Source organism: Mytilus californianus, unplaced genomic scaffold (genome assembly GCF_021869535.1).
Source record: "Mytilus californianus isolate M0D057914Y unplaced genomic scaffold, xbMytCali1.0.p SCAF_2, whole genome shotgun sequence".
Classification (NCBI taxonomy): Eukaryota; Metazoa; Mollusca; class Bivalvia; order Mytilida; family Mytilidae; genus Mytilus; species Mytilus californianus.
In genome coordinates, this window is record NW_026262668.1 from 26,087,307 (window position 1) to 26,112,183 (window position 24,877).

Genomic DNA, 24,877 nt, shown 5'->3' on the forward strand with positions numbered 1-24,877 from the left:
TGAACATGTTTTATATACTTGAATGGCTACGATTTACTATAAAACAAGTGTACGTGAAAAGTAAGACCATAAAGATCATTACCGTAAAAACTAGGATGTTATATCAGGTTTTTCTATAAGATAAGGAATAAGGTACAGCATGCTTGATTAAACATACCTGAACTATGTCGAAAGTTTTAGAGAACAAGTATTACATAAAATAAACATTATCAATGATCCATGCGTAAATGAGGTAATGTCAGTTGAACTCTTCCACAAAGACATGTATACATTGCTATCATTCCATACAAGTATATTTGACCCACAACTTATAGTATCTGAGATATGGACTATACCACGGAAACATAACCTTGTTCACTTATCAATGAACTGAGATCCAGGTCAGGTGAACCATGTCTGATGGACATGTAGATTCTGCATGGATACAATATACTAGTAACCAGATATAGTTATCCCAGAACTCATGATAAGTGAGACATTCTGAAACATAAAACTATACAAATAGTTTACGCAGTTGCCGCCGCCTCCACCATCAGATTGTATTATATATGCCTCGCATTCTTACGTCGAATACGAGTTAAAAATAAGAACAACGGAAATTAGCTCTCTGACTTAGACCTAGACTTTCAAACTAACAGTAGACAATGAAACGTAAAAGCTACTACTTGCTTTGGCAATATTTCTATTTTGTTTATATGTGTTACAAAATGGTGTTAGTAGAATACATCGATGCTATATCAACATAACTATCAAATCAGTCATAAATATAGAAACTAAAGTAATAATCGTTTTAAATTATTCGAATTTATTTCGCTCTAAACGGATATATGTAGGGTCGGCACGCTGTTTAAAGGTGGCTCTGCGTTTTCTCTGAAATTTTAGCTTTGACCATTGACACAAAGTTAAGACAATCGTGACCACTGTAGACAACGACGACATCAATAGTTCGATGAGGCTTGTTATCCTCTTTCTAATGATATAACGTACAGCCGTGTGTTATTCCAATAACCCAAATCATTCAAATCCATTGACTGGGCACCCTAATAGGCTACTTAGTATATATGCGTGCATTGGTTCAATAATTTCGATAACATTATCATTACAAGAAACTCGTTTCATGTGATTTTATTTATTTTCATAATTAATTATTTATTTGGTGGCTTCGGAGTTGTTATTTTTAAATTCAAGTGCAAATACAACAAGGCAGGGAAATATCTTTTTGGATCGTTTCGTCGAATGATGTTAATTATATTGAATGTCAGATCAAGCAGAGTGTTATATCATATATATTTTTATTCAATTATTAATACCGCAGTTTTGACGTTGTCATTTCACGCTGAGCGAGTCCTAGTAACCTGAAAAAAATGTTACCCAACGTTACAATAGAGATTTCCAATAAAATGACTTTACTCGACATAACCGACCTAACTCAACGTATTTCGTCCTATTGCATTGAACCATGACGGAGGGGAGTATACACTGCATGCATTTTTTGCTCTTTGAACACGCATTTTTTGCTGGAATAGACTTAAAGTAAAAATCAACCCAACTGCTTTTTTTAATCTTTAAATATTTTGTTATTAAATTTTGAATAATTCATTGACAAAAATATTTTAACGGAATAAGTAAACTAGTAACTTGTAATCAAATACACCCATCATTTCTTGTCATTTCACTTGACCCATATTTCAGTTCTTCTCAAAATATGAATTTTAAAAACTACCAAGTCAAAATTAAGCATGAAAATATAAAAATAATGACATCCGAAGCGAGAAGGTTATCTTTTTTTTTGTTTTTCAAAGTTTTAACGTTTAAGAAGTAGATTCCAACCCGAATGTAAAAGGTGTACGCGACTAACTTTTTTTTTAAATTATTTTTTTTATAATTTAATTCAGAATAATTTGACGTGGGCAGAAATTAATATCATTGGTACATTTATCAAATTGTACATTTCGTCTTTAACTATAATAATGCATGGGACGAGGTTTTTGTCCATGTATACCTAAACGTGCATTCGCGGATACAGGGGTAGAGGGCTTACTCCTTTCCCCCTTTTGATCGCCAAATAATTTTGAAAATCTCATGTTTTCTACGTTATATATACAAATTTTTAGTATCCAATCGTCCAATTTTTTTTCGCATCGCCCTGCTCGGCAGTATAAATTCAATTATCGGGAACTACGACCTCTTTCAAATATCTTGGATAAGGCCATAATCACAAATTGTATTGCACAAAACAAATAAATGATTGTCGTTTGACTTTGATAAATATGTTTTAAAAACAACAATATTTGAACATTGGACATCTCGCATGAGATTTAAAAGTTTAAGACTACATACTGAATTGGATTTTTCCCTGAATTTAGTAGCTCTATTAACACGGAAATGTGATACTGACGTGTAATCTAATGGACAAATATTCTTGTTTCTGATGTTTCTTTTAATATAAATATATATATATATTATTTATTTAATTTTAATATTTTAAACATTCTAATATTTAATACTAAATAGTGTGTAAATTACATTGTTAGGCAATCTATAATTTTATTTGTGTAATTGTATTAATCTCTGTACTGATTAATCCACACTCCCATAGATTTGTATGTCATGTGTTGCTATTTATAGGCACTTATATTATTTATTTCTTTATATAGTTATATATAATTCCACTAACAATTCATCATGTATCGTTTGCCGATAAATTATCATTACATTTTATAGAAACTTCATATAATCTGCTATACAGTTATGAACACTAATAGTCCTACAGACACTCTGTGCTATTGACATGACAAAAGTTCTAATTGCTTTTCTATACTGTTTATGATTTTTTTATACTTAATTTGTGATATGTACAAAAAAGAAGATGTAGTATGCTTGTTAATGAGACAACTCTTCACAAGCGACCAAATGACACAGAAATTAACTACTATAGGCCACCGTACGGCCTTCAACAATGAGCAAAGCCCATTCCGCATAGTCAGCTATAAGAGGCCACAACAAAATGACAAATGTAAAACAATTCAAACGAGAAAACTAACGGCCTAATTAATGTACAAAAAAATTAACGAAAACACAGCAACAAACGATAACCACTGAATTACAGGCTCCCGACTTTGGACAGGCACATCCATACATAATGTGGCGGGGTTAATCATGTTCGCGGGCCCCCTTACCTGGGACAGTGGTGTAACAGTATAACATCATTGATTAATATTCTAGACTGGATAATTATTCTTTATTTTTTAGTTGTAGTTGTTTTTAAGATAGTGTTCAGTAGCTGTGAATACTCTTAGATCGGTACATGGAGTTTATTTGGAAATACTAGTAATTGCTGTTTTTGTGCTTCGTTTTAGTCGGACGAGTCAATCCTTTTCTTACTGTTTTAATTGTGAGTAGACATGATCATTTGATAAACATACTTCTATGATCTCTATTGGCTTTAACTTGGACATTTATAAAAAATATGTAGCATAGCATAGAGATGAGTGCTTTAAATAAGTTCTCGAAATAAATTAGCTAAAATATCAGATAAGAATTTAGCCTCAAACTATAATACTTACGACGAAGAAGCCTCAAGCTATAATACTTATGATGATGATGATGATGATGTATGTCTTATATCCAGCGACAAATATTACATATATATTAAGGATGATGAAATGATAATGATAAATGAATATACCTTTTTGTACATGACCAACACTTACAGTAGCATTTTTATATGCTAGGTAACAAGATAGCGTTTCCGCTACAAAGACACACTTGTCTTTCTTCGAGTAAACCAATACCTGTTCTTACTCGTGAATGCATCATGCTTGGTGGAGAAGCCGAAAAATCCAGTCTTCCAGTCATTCGATCAGGGGGTCCAACAAAATAATTGAACCCGTAATCGAGGCTAGCCTGCTACCAGTCAATTCCATATTTAATAAAAACCTGTTTCTATATGGTATGCTTTATGTGCATATATTATTATTCTAGCAACACTTGTTTTGTTTTGATAACACTTTTTGTTGCATAATTTATTTGATTTTTCTGCTTGTTTCTTTGTATAAAAAAACTCAGTTTTTATTGTAAAATGGTGTTTCATAGCTTCCATTCTCCTTGTGACTTGCTATTATTAATATTAAGTAGGCATGCAATTAATATTTTAAATGGTATAAAATATTTTAACAAGTAAAGATTACCCCATTTTTGATCTAGACTTCCTTACCACTAGCATCTAAGATACATACACTGACAAAATATTGTACCCGCATCCGTCCGCCAGTCTGTCCAACACATATTTTCAATTTTCTCTTCAAAGCTTTAGTATACTATCATGCATTCTTTTTTCGATTTATTCCTTACACTCCGACATGGATCTAAATATAGAGTAAACTTATATCCTGACCCACAAACGAATGGAACACCCTACCTTATTTTTTTGGTAAGACTGTCGCTAAACAAGCAACTGTCCTAAGGCTGTTGTTCAGTGGTTGTCGTTTGTACGTGTGGTTCAAAGGTGTTTCTCGTTTCTGTTTTTTTTAATGTATTTTCATTCCTTTATACTCCTTGAAATTATTGTCTGAACGAATTCTCTAAAGTTAAATAAAACTCTAAACAAAATGAGATATATTTCTTGCAAGGGTCGACTAGAATTTGGAGAGAAGTAGCCACAACCATATACAAAATAACACGTAAATGTTATAAACCAATGTATTTTATTCATAGGCTGCCTACTGTCATATTTTGAAGCTTCTTCTGAATTAAATAAAAAAAAAAAAATATTTTGTGCATAACTTATAAATTAAATTATTTTATTCCAACCAAACAGATTTACTTAGCAATATGGAATTAAAACAAACAAGTTACTGCAGATCACATGTCTTAAAATTTGTCCATGCACCTCATCATCTTTGCCTCTAATGGCCGTCCACGTAATCATCAAGGTAGCGTTCATAGGCTTCCCTTGCCATTTCCGTTGTTGATTTTCTTTTCTTTTCTTTATCTTTTGCATTTTCCTGATTGTCAGGTTCTTTGGGTCTCACAACTTCTTCATCGCTCGAATCCTCTTTCTCTGCATCTTCCTTATCCTCCTCAACCACCTCATCTTCCAAATCTGGCACATCCACATCGGCGTCAGGATTGATGACAGCCTGACGAATGTCGGTTTCTTGCTTTTGTGGTGCAACCTACAAAAAAGTACAAGAATTACGTTTTATTTATCATATTTTATCCCGAAGAAAAGGCACTTAATTTATTTAGTGGGGTAAATACCATAGGTGGATAAGAAGGATTAACAAAGGGCTCATAAAATAATCAACACATTCAAATAGTATAATAAATCATGATAAAACAATGATAATTATAAAAAAAAAAAAATGATTGATTAAGTGATTGATTGATTGATTGACTGGTGTTTAACACCATTTTCAGCACTATTGCTCTGTTTCGTAGCGTTCAGTTTTTATTGGCGGAGGAAGCCACAGTGCACGGGGAGAGCTACCGACCTTCGGTAGGAAAACTGACAATTCTAGTAAATGAAGATTTGAGTCCAGCGCACCTGTCTCGTGTAGGATTTGAACTCATAATCTTAATCTTAGTTTGACAAGGTATTGATACTGTTGTTCAACTACTTAGACCACTGGGTCACTGAGCGCCCCCCTCCCCCCCTCCCCTTCCCAAAAAAAAACAAAACAAAAACAAAAACCATTTTAATTGTATTAGTTTAGGTCCAGCCTTGCCTTAACACTCTTGAATTTGCACAGGTTTGTGTGTACTCAGAGTAAAATATGCGGTTCAAATCTGACCATATTTGTCATTTCCTAAAGATAAACATTAAAAGATTAGCTATAGATAAGAAAAATATATTGATATAAATGTACCAAAATTAGGCAACCTATTTGGGGTTTTTTTTCGAAAGGGATTTTAGTAAAATTATAAAGATGTGCCAATATTTTCAAATACCTCTTTTGTTTCATTTTTAGATTTCCCCCTAGTGTGCTCCTTTGTTTGGTATCTTTTGTTTTTTGCTTTAATGTCCTCCACTATTTTTTTCATATCTTCACTAGAGCTGACAAAACCTTCCTTCATGGCCTTTTTGATCTGGTCGGACATGTGTCTTTTCACCTTGTCAAATTTCCCGTTCTCCTATAGATTCCTGGCAGATGGTGGAAGAAGATGTACTTGATGTCTAACGTCGGCCTGAATAGCCACCCAATTGCTGCTATTTTTGGAATAGCTATCCAAAATTAAATCAACCTCTGTTGGTGTTACCTATACGTGCGTTTTTTCGGTTGCCATTTTTTTCTATTCGGTCAGTTTGTTATAAGCTTTTTGTTGACCGAGTTGACCTGAAAAAACCAAACCGACCTCGCACAAAAAATAATAGAGTTAGCCTAATGTATACAAATCGAATTGACCGCTTAACAATAAGTTGATTATCAGACGCCTGAAGATTACAATTCAACGTCACATCATGAATGAAAGAAGAAAAAAAATGTTTGCTATTATTCTTATGATGTTTGTGAGATATAAGATGCTGCTTAAACCACCACCACCTTTCTTTTTTCGTGATACTGATGATTTTGGATTTGTTATTTTACTTAATTTATTTTACCAATATTCAAAACAAAGAAAAAGACCGCTACCATTTTACAACATGACTATTCGAAACAAAATTATAGAAAATTGGGAACACGAAAACTATGTTATAAATGATGTTTATTCATTGATTATCAGAAGACCATATGATTTCTGGATGCTGACCGGAGAAAATCCAAACTCATTCCATAATTTAGTTGGATTAGTAGCAGGCGACATGAAAGGGCATGGTAACAAGATCCTGTCAGTTAACAATAGAATCTTAATGACATTAATTTGGCTTCGTCAATATCCTACCTATGCAATACTTTCGCTAAATTTCGGACTTAGCGTATCAACCATCAGTCACATCATAAGGCATACATGGATAAAATTGTGGGAGGTTTTTTCTTCTATAGTAGTATGGCCGACGCCGGAAGAGTGTCTCGACAAAAGGGGAAAATGGCATGAAATGCCTAATGTCGTTGGAATGATAGATGGGACGTCGCATGAAATATAGTTCCAATGAATGAACCCCAACAAGACTTTTACAGCGGTCATCGTAAATATCATATACATACTCAGGTAATTATTGATCATTAAATAGTTAGTATGTAACAATAGAAAAAAAAAGGATATGGGGTATCCATCCATAAAACCTAGTAAGTAAAAGCAAAGCGAAACCACAAAAACAAAGGAACAACGCTTTTATTGCTGTTTTTCATCTCGGAGTCACAGTGACATCCAGCATATCTTACTTGGATGTAATGAACTGAAGTTTGGTTATTTACTAGACGGATCATGGCCACATTTACAAAAAAATAAGGTTTATAGATGTAACTTCAAACTTTCACGATATGTCGTTTTTGATTGTGACATCTGGAATGATAACATTCTTATTGATTATATGGTCAAATATCAAGGTAACAGCAGCAAGTATCAAGTGCAAAACTTTGGTAAATTTGGGTTAACAGATGTTATCTTTTGAAACTCATAACCAATTTAACTTACTTGATTTGATTGAGCCCCATAAAATAGACAAGATCTCTATTGATTTTGAGGTCACTAGTTCAGGGTTACAGCAGCCATTGATGGACTGATAGTGGTTAAAATCTTGTTCCCTAATGTTATGTTTTGAATAATATGTCCAACCTTCACCAAAATTCATGTGTCCAAACACTGATGAATTCGCCTGCTTTGAAACAAGACATTGTTTCTAAGATTAAGATAAATAGCCGTTTATAATAAATACATGAGTGTAGCGATGTCATTTATGTATCACAAAGAATATAACCTAGCTATATGTTGAGACTCTCAGCGCATAGACACCATTATTAAATATAGGCAAATCTAATACAAAAGTTATTCAATCCTTAAATTATCAACTGATTGTCTCGTGCTGTTACATTTGTTACAGTGTAACATTTTTCTTAATTATTTAATTTGTTATTGTATTTGTACAGACTTCCAAAAATACTATCCACACTGATCTGTATCCACACTTGTATTTCTAAAATACAAAGATTCTATACTATTGCTTATTTGATTGTAGGTTATTGCTGACAACGACAAGAATATTTGCTTTGTACATTCAGGTTTTCTTGGGCATGACAACGATGCGAACTCGTACCATGAAATAAGGCCGATTGGACCAAATCTGCCGTTAAACTTCCCATTAAATTGTTATATATTAGCGGATAGCATATATCCAAACAATTATCCATTGATAACTCCGTACAAATCTACTGATATCAGAAATCAACAAAGACCAGAGAGACGTCGGCGACGTAAGTTGAATGCACTACATAGGAAGAGACGTGTATACATCGAACATGTTATAAAAGAGATACAAACATTTCGGGCAATAGGATCGTTAAACAATTTATCGTCATTCCCGATGGCACATGTCATGTTAGGTAGAACTGTGCGCCGGTCTTTCCAAAAGACGAACAGATATTTTAAATACAGATAGATGAATAAAAAATCTTCGGAATTTGTATTATCTTCTTTTTGTAAGAAATATATATTGATCTGTTTGAAATATAACTTGCATAATTATTCACTATCATGTATAACTTCTGATATAGAGATTGAATTCATCAACTATAGTTAATTATATCAAATAAGGTGATGTGGAGCGTCAAACTGTCAAACAGAGTCCAACTGACGTGAATAACGACTACATTGGCTCGTACTGTCGTCAGCAATAAACAAATACTCATACCGTATTATCAGATACTAGTATATAAGGCATTCATTTGACTTGGAAAAATGTAAACAGTTCAAACGAAAAACAAATTTTTTACAAGAGTAAAAATAAGTTTAAATAACCCAAATATGACAGAAAGTAACCAACGACAACCACTGAATTGAAAGCTCCTGACTTGGGAAAGCCAATATAGAATTCGGCTTGATTAAACACATTTATCATTGCTCAACACTCTGGTGTAACAGCACAATATAAGGAAAAAAAACCTGTAAAATTCAGTTGGACATAGCTCGACTAATCAAATTTGAATGATGAAAGACAGCGAATACCGATCTTAAAGTACCCCCAGGTACTGAAAGCTGATTCTTACATGTTAAAATACCTGAGAATATTAAGCGTATTTAGTTAAAAAGAAAATAAAAAAATAAGGAGATGTGGTATGATTGCCAATGAGAAATGAAGTCGATGTAAGCAATGATAGTCAGCCGTACGCCTTCATAAATGAGAAAAATCCATACCGTATAGTCGACTATAAAAGGGGCCAACATGAAACAATTCAATTGAGAAAACTACCGGCCTGATTTAAAACAAAACAATTTACGAAAAACAAATATAACAGATATGAACCAACGACAACAAGTGAACCACAGGCTCCTGACATGGGACAGCCACATAAAGAATGTGTCCGGGTGAAACATGTTTGTGAGTGCTCCCTCCCCCTATGCCTGGGACAGTTTTAATCTAGCGTCGTAATACAGTACATGATATATAAGGCATGAAAATGGAATTGTTACAGATCAGCTGAAATATCTATTGTAAAGGATCCTACAAATTAATGCAAGATACAGTCACAGAAATAATTATATTTATAAGTACATCTGAGCCAGTGACAACTCTACAACAGATTTATCCATCGGATCACCAGCAGTGATGGTGATACATGGCTGTGTACATTCTGTATATACAACTCGTCTAAACATCAGCCCAACAATGTTAGATCTGTAAATTTGCTTTCGCAATGTTTTTGTTCTTCTCAGTAGCATGAGTTAGAAACCCGGCGAGGGAAGAACAAAAAAATTGCGAAAGCAAATTTACAGATCTAACATTGTTGGGTTGATGTTTAGACGAGTTGTATATACAGAATGAACACAACCATGTATTACCATCACTGCTGGTGAATCGATGGATAAATCTGTTGTAGAGTTGTCACTGGTTCAGACGTACTTATATATATATATATATATATATATATATATATACCCTCTACCTAGAAATTTGCTTTGCATGCACACGTATAAAAATTGCGGTTTTTATCCAACGCAATCATAGGTTTGAACGTTGTTTTCAATTTAGACTTGTTTATATATATATATATATATATATATATATATATATATATATATACCTCCAAAGCGAGAGAAAAATTGAAACTCAAAATTTTCGCTTACTCAATCAATATGTGATAGTTTTAGAATCCACTTCTAATTGGATTAGTAAGAGTTTTCTTAATCCAAAAACAACTATGACAATATCACGTCTTTCTTATTAAAAGTTCATTTTAAAAACAAAAATTCCTGTAAAGACTGAAGTGACATTATAGATGTCTTAAAAAGGGAAAAAGTATGTAAATTGGCATTCTAATCCACTTTTAATCAGAGATACTTTAGACAGGACTTGTTTTAGCCAATTACTATGTACTATGAATTGATAGTTTACTATCCACAGCGGTCAATGTTTATATGCAGATTATTAGTCATCAATTGCTAATCAAGTACACCTTCCAAATTACAATCTATATAACGAATTGGTGTACACATTTATTTACATATGTTATTATTGATTACAAAATTCTTTTTATTTTAATGTTAGTTGACTTTCATTTGAAAGAAAAATGTATGTCAAGTACAAGACCTGTGTTAATTTTTTTTTTTAAATATGTACGTTTTCCCGAGGAAAAAAAATCGAAAATTGTAAAAAAACAAGATTAACTGCAGAAGAAGAGAACGTTTGAAATGATGCTTAAAAAAGTATGATGCAATCCCAGTTATCAACTTTAACAGAGACAAATTCTGACTAACACTTTGAATTCAATATTTCTGAAATTGCTAGAAAAATCTCTGTCTCATGATAACCACCCACGGAAATTAAATATCATAAAACATTAAAAAACGAAAGGAAGAAGGGACACCAATCTGATAACGACAAATAAAAGCATGTAAAATATTAAATAATAAAAGGTTCATTTGCAAAGTATATCGAAAAACAAAGTCATGGTCAAAACCATGAAAGACAACTCAAATCAATCGTATGATAGGTAACGATACGTATCTATACGTGGTCTTATGACAGTGAAGTTTAGGCGGGAATCTCAATAATCACGCGATATATCAAAATCATGGTTTCTTTCGTTTTTCATCATCTTAGAAATACTTGATATTGATAAAATTTATCCTGAATAGGTTTAATAGTTAAGGAATACTTAGTTAAAACTTGAGTGATGCATTTAATAAAATTAATAGGTTATCAATAACCGGTCCCCTTACGTGCGTACGTCGAGTTAGGTACGTATGTCATTTTATTGGAAATCTCTATTAAGACCTATACAAATACAGGTATTCTTTACTCAAGAAAACATAACCATAATCACATAATCACATAAGATATTCACAATCATGAGATGAAGCATTTGCTCGTGGTTTAAATGAAAAAGATGAGTATTGCTAAAAACTTGAAGATATGTACAAGTAATATTTATTTTTTGTTTTTTTCTGTCATTCTAATTTCAAAGAATCATTTTAATTGAAATATAAGCTTTGATGGATTTTTGAAACATTTGAAACGGCAAAACACTCTTTTTAAAGCGAAAATCGTATTCATACAGCAGCCGTTCTTTTAACAATGTATTATACTGATGTGAAACAAAGTCGTACATTACCAGTATAAAAACAATATATTGTCATATGCTTCAATTAGGGTCACAAGAGATCGGGCAAGATAAGGAAAAGATTAATTGTTATCGGATAAAAACAAAAGGTATTGATATTTGAATTATTGATAAATGTTGTTTTAAATTTGTAAGTTACTGTAGATACTATTCCATAATGATTTGTACAGCTAAGTGGCTCTCAAATTAACTTATTAGTGTCGATTAATATGACAACTAACAAAAAACAAAGATTGAAAATTGTATAGACTGGGTTAGATATAGACCTTGAAATATTCCTAAAACCCCCGACTATTGTTTAAGATTGTATATGTTGCTGTGGAGATGTCTGTTTGTTTTTTTCGTCGTTCGGGTGCTGTCTTATTGTCTATTAATTATCCTCGTATCTCATGCTACATGTAGATTAAGTACATTATGTTGTTCTGTTAAAGGCATGTTGTTGATAATTCTCTGAAAATTAAAATGCGTTCCGCTTTCCAAACTTTTGGTGGCGATCGGATTTAAAGATAAATATTCAAGAAACCCAGTTGTGCATACTATGATTGATATTCATATGTCCAGGTTTCAGGTCCGATAATAGTGATAATGATTACTGATCAATGACTTATTCGATTCATAGCGCGTTGTCATCAATATGTTCATATCTATATGAAATTCATACTGATATAATAGTTGTTGAAGAAATGAACAGCACATAATTGGACAATTAATGTACATGAGTTCCTAATAAACCAAATAAACCTAATTGATTTAAATCAAAGTAAGTACTTGGAAATTTGGATGGCTTTTGATGCCACAAGAGAAGACAACATCTTTCAGTAGAACAACAGTCTTCGTGTGGCAAATGGTCCTCAAAATACCCCTTTGGACAATAGCTTTTCGTACAAACTCCTCCACTCCTCCTACACCTTAATGCTGAATAACCTGTAAAATGTAAGGCTTCCACATTTAGTTAATTACTTTAACAATTCATTCAGTTTAGAAAGTGTATCTGATCGGGAAAACAAGATGTAAACACATTATATTTCAAAATATATAATACACGATAGAACAAACTTAAGTTTAAAAAATATATATGGAAAGTATGTGAAAGGAGGCTTTCAGAGGGAAATTATAAATCCAGTTTTGCGAAAAAAAAACAAACAAAACAATAACTCGTCAAATACCGTTTCATCTTTCATTTTAGTAAATGTTTTACAACTTATCTGTGTGTTCTTGTAACAAGTTCCCCTTCTCCAATTAAAACTTTTATTATTACTTGTGTAAGATAAAAGAAATGGAAATGATTTTTTGGAGTGTAAAACATCATTCGAATGGTTTACATACATTCCGTGTTTTTGATGTTCGTTTCAACTCATATATAGTTATGACTCTCTATATTACATGTCTATACAATCTAATCATTGACAAAGAGTTGTTTTACTATTTTATTAAAAGTCCTTTGAAGAATGTGATTAGACATGATTTTGATGTGACTAATATAAAGCCTTTTTGTAATGAAAATGGTAAATATGCTACATTTACTTCCTAAAATTGTGATAATATGAACTGGTTGAAGGTTATCATACGAACACCAATTGAGACCCTTTAAGAGCAGATGTGTTCCTGTACTGTTGTGAATAACGACTACATTGGCTCGTACTGTCGTCAGCAATAAACAAATACTCATACCGTATTATAAGATACTAGTATATAAGGCATTCATTTGACTTGGAAAAATGTAAACAGTTCAAACGAAAAACAAATTTTTTACAAGAGTAAAAATAAGTTTAAATAACCCAAATATGACAGAAAGTAACCAACGACAACCACTGAATTGAAAGCTCCTGACTTGGGAAAGCCAATATAGAATTCGGCTTGATTAAACACATTTATCATTGCTCAACACTCTGGTGTAACAGCACAATATAAGAAAAAAAAAACTGTAAAATTCAGTTGGACATAGCTCGACTAATCAAATTTGAATGATGAAAGACAGCGAATACCGATCTTAAAGTACCCCCAGGTACTGAAAGCTGATTCTTACATGTTAAAATACCTGAGAATATTAAGCGTATTTAGTTAAAAAGAAAATAAAAAAATAAGGAGATGTGGTATGATTGCCAATGAGAAATGAAGTCGATGTAAGCAATGATAGTCAGCCGTACGCCTTCATAAATGAGAAAAATCCATACCGTATAGTCGACTATAAAAGGGGCCAACATGAAACAATTCAATTGAGAAAACTACAGGCCTGATTTAAAACAAAACAATTTACGAAAAACAAATATAACAGATATGAACCAACGACAACAAGTGAACCACAGGCTCCTGACATGGGACAGCCACATAAAGAATGTGTCCGGGTGAAACATGTTTGTGAGTGCTCCCTCCCCCTATGCCTGGGACAGTTTTAATCTAGCGTCGTAATACAGTACATGATATATAAGGCATGAAGATGGAATTGTTACAGATCAGCTGAAATATCTATTGTAAAGGATCCTACAAATTAATGCAAGATACAGTCACAGAAATAATTATATTTATAAGTACATCTGAGCCAGTGACAACTCTACAACAGATTTATCCATCGGATCACCAGCAGTGATGGTGATACATGGCTGTGTACATTCTGTATATACAACTCGTCTAAACATCAGCCCAACAATGTTAGATCTGTAAATTTGCTTTCGCAATGTTTTTGTTCTTCTCAGTAGCATGAGTTAGAAACCCGGCGAGGGAAGAACAAAAAAATTGCGAAAGCAAATTTACAGATCTAACATTGTTGGGTTGATGTTTAGACGAGTTGTATATACAGAATGAACACAACCATGTATTACCATCACTGCTGGTGAATCGATGGATACATCTGTTGTAGAGTTGTCACTGGTTCAGACGTACTTATATATATATATATATATATATATATATATACCCTCTACCTAGAAATTTGCTTTGCATGCACACGTATAAAAATTGCGGTTTTTATCCAACGCAATCATAGGTTTGAACGTTGTTTTCAATTTAGACTTGTTTATATATATATATATATATATATATATATATATATATACCTCCAAAGCGAGAGAAAAATTGAAACTCAAAATTTTCGCTTACTCAATCAATATGTGATAGTTTTAGAATCCACTTCTAATTGGATTAGTAAGAGTTTTCTTAATCCAAAAACAACTATCACGTCTTTCTTATTAAAAGTTCATTTTAAAAACAAAAATTCCTGTAAAGACTGAAGTGACATTATAGATGTCTTAAAAAGGGAAAAAGTATGTAAATTGGCATTCTAATCCACTTTTAATCAGAGATACTTTAGACAGGACTTGTTTTAGCCAATTACTATGTACTATGAATTGATAGTTTACTATCCACAGCGGTCAATGTTTATATGCAGATTATTAGTCATCAATTGCTAATCAAGTACACCTTCCAAATTACAATCTATATAACGAATTGGTGTACACATTTATTTACATATATTATTATTGATTACAAAATTCTTTTTATTTTAATGTTAGTTGACTTTCATTTGAAAGAAAAATGTATGTCAAGTACAAGACCTGTGTTAATTTTTTTTTTTAAATATGTACGTTTTCCCGAGGAAAAAAAATCGAAAATTGTAAAAAAACAAGATTAACTGCAGAAGAAGAGAACGTTTGAAATGATGCTTAAAAAAGGATGATGCAATCCCAGTTATCAACTTTAACAGAGACAAATTCTGACTAACACTTTGAATTCAATATTTCTGAAATTGCTAGAAAAATCTCTGTCTCATGATAACCACCCACGGAAATTAAATATCATAAAACATTAAAAAACGAAAAGAAGAAGGGACACCAATCTGATAACGACAAATAAAAGCATGTAAAATATTAAATAATAAAAGGTTCATTTGCAAAGTATATCGAAAAACAAAGTCATGGTCAAAACCATGAAAGACAACTCAAATCAATCGTATGATAGGTAACGATACGTATCTATACGTGGTCTTATGACAGTGAAGTTTAGGCGGGAATCTCAATAATCACGCGATATATCAAAATCATGGTTTCTTTCGTTTTTCATCATCTTAGAAATACTTGATATTGATAAAATTTATCCTGAATAGGTTTAATAGTTAAGGAATACTTAGTTAAAACTTGAGTGATGCATTTAATAAAATTAATAGGTTATCAATAACCGGTCCCCTTACGTGCGTACGTCGAGTTAGGTACGTATGTCATTTTATTGGAAATCTCTATTAAGACCTATACAAATACAGGTATTCTTTTACTCAAGAAAACATAACCATAATCACATAATCACATAAGATATTCACAATCATGAGATGAAGCATTTGCTCGTGGTTTAAATGAAAAAGATGAGTATTGCTAAAAACTTGAAGATATGTACAAGTAATATTTATTTTTTGTTTTTTTCTGTCATTCTAATTTCAAAGAATCATTTTAATTGAAATATAAGCTTTGATGGATTTTTGAAACATTTGAAACGGCAAAACACTCTTTTTAAAGCGAAAATCGTATTCATACAGCAGCCGTTCTTTTAACAATGTATTATACTGATGTGAAACAAAGTCGTACATTACCAGTATAAAAACAATATATTGTCATATGCTTCAATTAGGGTCACAAGAGATCGGGCAAGATAAGGAAAAGAGTAATTGTTATCGGCTAAAAACAAAAGGTATTGATATTTGAATTATTGATAAATGTTGTTTTAAATTTGTAAGTTACTGTAGATACTATTCCATAATGATTTGTACAGCTAAGTGGCTCTCAAATTAACTTATTAGTGTCGATTAATATGACAACTAACAAAAAACAAAGATTGAAAATTGTGTCATTCAAATTTATTCACAACTTGTATAGACTGGGTTAGATATAGACCTTGAAATATTCCTAAAACCCCCGACTATTGTTTAAGATTGTATATGTTGCTGTGGAGATGTCTGTTTGTTTTTTTCGTCGTTCGGGTGCTGTCTTATTGTCTATTAATTATCCTCGTATCTCATGCTACATGTAGATTAAGTACATTATGTTGTTCTGTTAAAGGCATGTTGTTGATAATTCTCTGAAAATTAAAATGCGTTCCGCTTTCCAAACTTTTGGTGGCGATCGGATTTAAAGATAAATATTCAAGAAACCCAGTTGTGCATACTATGATTGATATTCATATGTCCAGGTTTCAGGTCCGATAATAGTGATAATGATTACTGATCAATGACTTATTCGATTCATAGCGCGTTGTCATCAATATGTTCATATCTATATGAAATTCATACTGATATAATAGTTGTTGAAGAAATGAACAGCACATAATTGGACAATTAATGTACATGAGTTCCTAATAAACCAAATAAACCTAATTGATTTAAATCAAAGTAAGTACTTGGAAATTTGGATGGCTTTTGATGCCACAAGAGAAGACAACATCTTTCAGTAGAACAACAGTCTTCGTGTGGCAAATGGTCCTCAAAATACCCCTTTGGACAATAGCTTTTCGTACAAACTCCTCCACTCCTCCTACACCTTAATGCTGAATAACCTGTAAAATGTAAGGCTTCCACATTTAGTTAATTACTTTAACAATTCATTCAGTTTAGAAAGTGTATCTGATCGGGAAAACAAGATGTAAACACATTATATTTCAAAATATATAATACACGATAGAACAAACTTAAGTTTAAAAAATATATATGGAAAGTATGTGAAAGGAGGCTTTCAGAGGGAAATTATAAATCCATAGTTTTGCGAAAAAAAAACAAACAAAACAATAACTCGTCAAATACCGTTTCATCTTTCATTTTAGTAAATGTTTTACAACTTATCTGTGTGTTCTTGTAACAAGTTCCCCTTCTCCAATTAAAACTTTTATTATTACTTGTGTAAGATAAAAGAAATGGAAATGATTTTTTGGAGTGTAAAACATCATTCGAATGGTTTACATACATTCCGTGTTTTTGATGTTCGTTTCAACTCATATATAGTTATGACTCTCTATATTACATGTCTATACAATATAATCATTGACAAAGAGTTGTTTTACTATTTTATTAAAAGTCCTTTGAAGAATGTGATTAGACATGATTTTGATGTGACTAATATAAAGCCTTTTTGTAATGAAAATGGTAAATATGCTACATTTACTTCCTAAAATTGTGATAATATGAACTGGTTGAAGGTTATCATACGAACACCAATTGAGACCCTTTAAGAGCAGATGTGTTCCTGTACTGTTGTAAATCACAGCTAGCTTGTGGCAAAATTTAGTTGAGATCCGTTAAAATCAATTCGATTGAAAAATTTTATAACACTTGCTTTGGTGATAATTTTTTGCTTAGAATAATCAAGAAGTTTCTAAACATAATACACATATTGACATCATGCAAACGGCTTCAAACATGTTAAATATGCACCTAATATAACAGTTATAATGTTACCTTTTCTAGGTTTGGTCATTTCATTTCCACACAGACAAATATAAACACATTTTTTTTTCTACAAAAGAGGCGATTTTTCAGTCCCTCTTGCTGATTATCCTTTTTTTTTGGGGTGCTTATATTTAGTTAGTCCCTTCTTACGATGTGTATATTTCCAAACACATTCGTTATGCCTTAGTCTGTAATGAAATTTCAAATTTCGCTAAAATCAATCTATATATAACTGGTAAATTATTAAGTCAGGGATTTCTTAACTACAAATTACTTGACAAATTTTTCAAATTCTTTCATAGATACATACGTTTAGTTTGAAAGTTCGGTAGTTAATATTGTAACTGTAGAAACCTTTTTACAAATAGGATACATCCTGATTTTAACGGTAGAGTTGTTTATAGAACCTGTAAACTTAGATATGATCCATGTTAACTTATTAATCTAAAATATTCAAGACAGTATCAATGTAACTATGTTATCAGATCTTTGAATCTCTATCGGTACTAACATTGATTTTTGTTAATGATTTAGAATAACACTAAAATATTAAAATAATATCTACAAAGGATTCAAAATGATAAAACATAGATGTCTTATGTCTAAAGTCTCTGTTACATTCCCCGTTTCCATTCTCAATTCTATGTCTTATTGCTCATATTCACTTATAATATCATTAAACAGAAAGTTTTCATGTTTTACAACTATAAGAGATTATAGTCAGATGGCTATTGACAGACTGATATATGAGCAATGGTAATAAAGTAAATGTAAACTAATCTGCAGACTGCACTCAACACTATAAACATTAAAGAACTCAAAGGTTGTTGATCTTTTACTATATCTAACTGAGAAACCAATATTTGAGCGAAAACTTAAAATTGACCATAGAAACATGAAAAGCGGTTACATATAAAAATAATAAGATGTTATTTGAATGCCAATGAGAACTTTCCACCAGAGGCCAACTAACGTAGAGGTAAGCAACGACATGTCATCGTATGGCCTTTAACAATGAGCAAAACCTGAACCAGATAGCAAGCTACATGTATAAAAGGGCCCGACAAAACTAACGACCTGATTTATGTAACAAACAATAAACGAAACACAACTATGATATACAGCAACAAAAGGCAACCACTAAATTACAGGCTTCTGACTATGGACAGACACACACAGAATGTGGCGCCCAACAACCCCCTTCCCCCTCGAACCTGGAACATTGATGTAACAGCACAACATAAAAATCCACTATGAAAATTAGTTGAAAAAGGCTTGACTCATGAGATCCAAACAAAACACCCAAGACTTAAGAAACAAAGTACGGGCCTTATGGTCATAAAAAAATCGAGTACGATTATCGTACTGAGACTCAGAAATTCAACCAATCAACCTACTGTTTTTGGTGTTTTGAGCACAAATTATATACTCCGAGTTCTGAGTGTATTTCTATGACCGAGAGTTACTGAAAGATAGTTCAAAGACAATAACAACTAATGAAAAAATCATGTACTTAAATATCAATCAGTACACATCCAATAAATTTAGTATAAAGACGTCATACACAGTCAGAGAAAACATGATATTGTGCAATGCCATGAAATATGTTTCGACAGAATGTAGGACCGTTAACATTTACAGTCGTATAGCAATAACTTATATTTTTGCTTTATTTTATTGATTAACAAATCGATGCAGGAAACGATAAAACAATATCATCGCCATTTTGTGTATTTTCTTTGGTCTATTTTGTAAAAATTTTCATATCATGCTACTCGCTTGGGATAGAAAATCATCGTCAGAAACTAAGGGCGCACGTGGCGTTGTCAATGTAAACATCAACTACATCATAGGCAAAATAACGATAAACAAATTATCAATGGTCTTTCAAACTCGAGGATGTTTTTCGGCCACACCTCATCTCAAGACTATCGCCCTTCGATGATATTAATGCTAAGAAATACCCTCTCGTTTGAAAAACCATCGATAATGTATAATTCAAAGATCTTATTACAGTTATTTACACTTAGCAATGAAATCAAAATATATGTAAAATAGTATGTTTTCATGATTAATATAGTAGTCATATTAATCATAAAAACTGACCTTTGTCATGTCTATTTGAAGCCTTTTTAAAAATATCAAATTCAAATTTGAACCATGGACAAGAGATTAAAGATCTTTTCCATAAGTAAAAACTATTGAGTACAACTCTAGGATGTTTCTCGGCCACATCTCAGCTCAGGGCTGTCGCCTTCCGATAAAATTGTAGATGAGAAGCACCGTCTCGTTTGAAAAACCATCGATAATCTATAATTACGGAAAAAATGCTATGCTTATCATGCCAGTACCGGAGCACTGTCTTCTTATCGGAAAATTATGCGGTTATCTGTGCAATCAAATATTGTCTAATTCCGAAAACATTTTTGAGAATGTTTATTTATCTCATATAAACCGTCAGTGGGTATAATGTATGTTCTCGTTAAAATAAAAATTATATCACATAGAAGTAGTTATAGACTTGACTTACATGTTCCGCACATAACGGCGAGAAAAAAAGCAATACAAATGATGTGACTGGATTTCTTTTTTCCTTTTTCACAAACTCAAACAGATATAATGTGTATACCATGCACGTCTTGCTCCCCCTCTGTCGGAAAGGAATACATACAACATTAACTATGATCAATTATTTATTAAAACATATTATGTATAACATATGTCACACGTTTCAAGAAGCTATTTGATTTTTGAAGAATAAGCATATTAAGTTAACGGTAGAGAGGTATAACCTATAATGGTATTAAAATAATCGTTTTGCACCTGAACGGTTTCTGTACTTTTAAACGCTTTTTGTCTTAGTTCTTGACTACTTGACTATTTACGAATGCACCGTAAAGACTATCGAATATAATTGCTAGATTAATGTATATCAATTTCCAAGTTATTTTGCGTCATTAATAAGCAATCTTAGAAACTAATACATGATGTTGCGTAACCGATTAATAAAATTCTAAATCAATTCACCGATTTTAACATATGGTTGAAGAAAATCAAATATCTGACAAAATAGTACATGAAGTTACATTTACATCGGTTCAATGTGAGTAAAGAGGGACTTTCAATTTTGTTAAGTGTTCGATTCCGTATACCAAATATATTTTTTTTTTTTAAATAACGGTATTTCGTCTATTATTGTCTTGTCATTTTCCTGGGTGATACTCAAATGTTTTCGTCATAACTATTTACTAGATCGTAAACGCTGGATTGTTTTTTTTTTTATCAAAGCTTTACAACAATCAAACATACAACTTCGTGTTTGTGTGGTAAGTTAGCGAATGATTTCGTTAAATATTTGCAGATGACTCAATGAACTACCATGATGAACATGTGTATGAATGGTAAGGGTACATATTTTTCCTATTCAGTTATATCATTTAAAGTATAGTTAGAAAATACATTGCTTTATGACAGAACATAAACTTGATGAATCAAGTCCTATCAAATCATTTTGAACGAAGACATGCATAAATTATATAATTAGTGAACTCTGTACATGATTCATCTACATAGCTTTTACCAGAAGGCTTTTTTTTTTATAAATAAACAAACATCGCAATCGTCTTTATTTTTTCGTTGTATTTATGTTAAATCAAAAATGATACTGTACAAATTTCGTGCTTCCAATTGATATCACCTTCATCCAAAACGGCTAGATTCGAACTTGCAAAGTCAGTTATGTATACATACTTGTGGAGCTATGTTAAATATAGGGACTTAAAACAATAGCCACAGCCAGCGTAGATTATATATAAGCTATCACTACATGTACTAGTCAGGGTGTAATAGAATCAAACTCAGATCAATGCGATAGTTTTAATTATGCACAGCTTCAAATAAGTGAATACTTGACCTTACAGATGTAAAGTAAGAAAATCAATTTCACACGCTTCACGACTTGTTAACAAGAGTACGGTATCCAAAGGAAAATTCAAACTCCATAAATCACAGAAAAACTAACAAAAACTTGCAAAAAAGGAAAAACAAACAAACAACAAACGACAGTCTCCAAAGCACTTCATAAAAAACTAAAGATTGAACAACACGATCTTATGTGCTCCAGAATGGTTAGCAGGATACTGTTCCACATGTGACACCTTATGTCATGATCAAAGAAAAGAGGACGAGATTGTGACATAGATACGTTTTAGTTTTCTGAACTGATATGATTAGAATTAAGAGACCTTTGCTATATACAGAATTATTTGTGGTAACCTTATAATTAAATCTAACTCATCTGTTTTCGTTTGGGGAAAATAGCAAGCCTGTTAGTTAGGTTATGGTTAGGGTCTGAGTTAGTAAAAATACAGATTTCGAAATAAACAAAAAAGCTGTCTTTGTTGCTTCGACTTTTGAAACAACCCCACACACCTTTGTTACCTTAACAGCATATGACGCAGGATTAATCGATATTATTCAGTAACCATTTTAATATATATAGCATGGTAAAATAATATATTATCACAAATCAGACCTAACCTCAAAGTTTTAAAGGATTTGTGTTGCCTATTTATTGCTCCTCAAGTAATTTGCGTTCTTTGTATATATATAGTACTTACTTATTTGATTTCTTAAAAAAAAATCTTGTTCAACTGGTTGAATTTTTGTAATGTCTCAACCTGTCTAATTGCTAAAATTTTAACTATTTTAATATTAGTCTTGCATAGTAGCTGATGGTTCCCTGGCGACAAATCTTACTTGAATCCGTGTGAAATTACTTCGAATCCCATCTCTTTTACTCTGTTTAATTTATACCTCACTAATAAGGTATTTGGACGTCGAAAAATAATATTAACTTCAAATTAAAAAAAAAAAGAACATGTTTTATGTACTTGAACGGCTACGATTTACTGTACTTTAAAAACAAGTGTACGTGAAAAGTAAGACCATAAAGATCATTACTGTAAAAGCTAGGATGTTATATCAGGTTTTTCTATAAGATAAGGAATAAGGTACAGCATGCTTGATTAAACATACCTGAACTATGTCGATAGTTTAAGAGACCAAGTATTACATAAAATAAACATTGTCAATGATCCACGCGTAAATGAGGAAAGGTCAGTTGAACTCTTCCACAAAGAAATGTATACATTGCTATCATTCCATACAAGTATATTTGACCCACAACTTATATATAGTATCTGAGATATGGACTATACCACGGAAACGTAACCTTGTTCACTTATCAATGAACTGAGGTCAAGGTCAGGTGAACCATGTCTGATGGACATGTAGACCTTGCATGGATACCATATACTAGTAACCAGATCTAGTTATCCCAGAACTCATGATAAGTGAGACATTCTGAAACATAAAACTATACAAATAGTTTACGCAGATCCCGCCGCCACCACCATCAGATTGTATTATCTATGCCTCGCATTCTTGCGTCGAATACAAGTTAAAAATAAAAACACCTGAAATTAGCTCTCTGACTTAGACCTAGACTTTCAAACTAACAGTAGACAATGAAACGTAAAAGCTACTACTTGCTTTGACAATATTTCTATTTTGTTTATATGTGTTACAAAATGGTGTAAGTAGAATACTTCGATGCTGTACATAGCACTCATTTTGTAGATAATCTTTAACTTCATGTCAATAGTATAGCCAGATGATGCTCAATAAGTCATATTAGTGTGTAAGATGGAGTGATTAAACTTTGACAGACCCCTCACCCTTTTTCACCGTTTGCAGTATTTCTCGTTTCTATAGAGCAAAGATATACTCAGACCTGCTAATTCAATATATTCTGCGTTATTATTACACCTGTTTTGGAACAAAGTACAATTGTATGTGCTTCCACACTTAGCAAAAGAAAGTTGGATATTTACCCAGAAAAGCATTACAAACACCTTCTATCAAAAGACGGAAAAAATAACATTTTTGAAGGGCAACTTATAAATGTTAATATGTAAATGACATCTCTTATGATCACTTGTATCGAATCTTATGTGAAAATTCAAAATTTGGAGATTTTAATCGATTGATGTCACTGTTATTTATCAGTTGAATGAAAAGTACAAATGTCAATCTCGAATCATATTTTGCAACCTAAATATCAAATCAACAAAATATAGAAACTAAAGTAATAATCGTTTTAAATTCTTCGAATTTATTTCGCTCTAAACGGATATATATAAGGTCGGCACGCTGTTTAAAGGTGGATCTGCGTTTTCTCTGAAATTTTAGCTTTGACCATTGACACAAAGTTAAGACAATCGTCACCACCGTAGACAACGACGACATCAATATTTCGATGAGGCTTGTTATCCTCTTTCTACTGATATAACGTACAGCCGTGTGTTATTCTAATAACCCAAATCATTCAAATCCATTGACTGGGCACCCTAATAGGCTACTAAGTATATATGCGTGCATTGGTTCAATAATTTCGATAACATTATAATTACAAGTCGTTTCATGTGACTTTAATTATTTTCATAATTAATTATTTATTTGGTGGCACAAATACAACAAGGCAGGGAAATATCTTTTTGGATCGTTTCGTCCAATGATGTTAACTGTATTGAATGTCAGATAAAGTAAATAGTGTTATGTCATATATATTCTTTATTAAATTATTAATACCGTAGTTTGGACGTTGTCATTTCACGCTGAGCGAGTCCTAGTAACCTGAAAAAATTGTTACCCAACGTTACATTAAGACCTATAC

General features: G+C 32.1%; 1 long non-coding RNA gene across 2 annotated transcripts; it reads right to left on the bottom strand.

Moving 5' to 3' along the window:
* Positions 1-1,309: 1,309 nt before the first annotated feature.
* Positions 1,310-20,791, bottom strand: LOC127729577 (uncharacterized). 2 transcript variants are annotated; one of them, XR_007994729.1, is made up of 3 exons: positions 20,672-20,791; positions 12,489-12,644; positions 1,310-1,355 (listed from the first exon to the last, which is right to left on the bottom strand). It is a non-coding gene; the product is annotated as an uncharacterized LOC127729577 (long non-coding RNA). The 2 variants fall into 2 exon arrangements; XR_007994728.1 differs by lacking the exon at positions 12,489-12,644 and adding an exon at positions 17,100-17,255.
* Between the last annotated feature and the right edge of the window lie 4,086 nt (positions 20,792-24,877).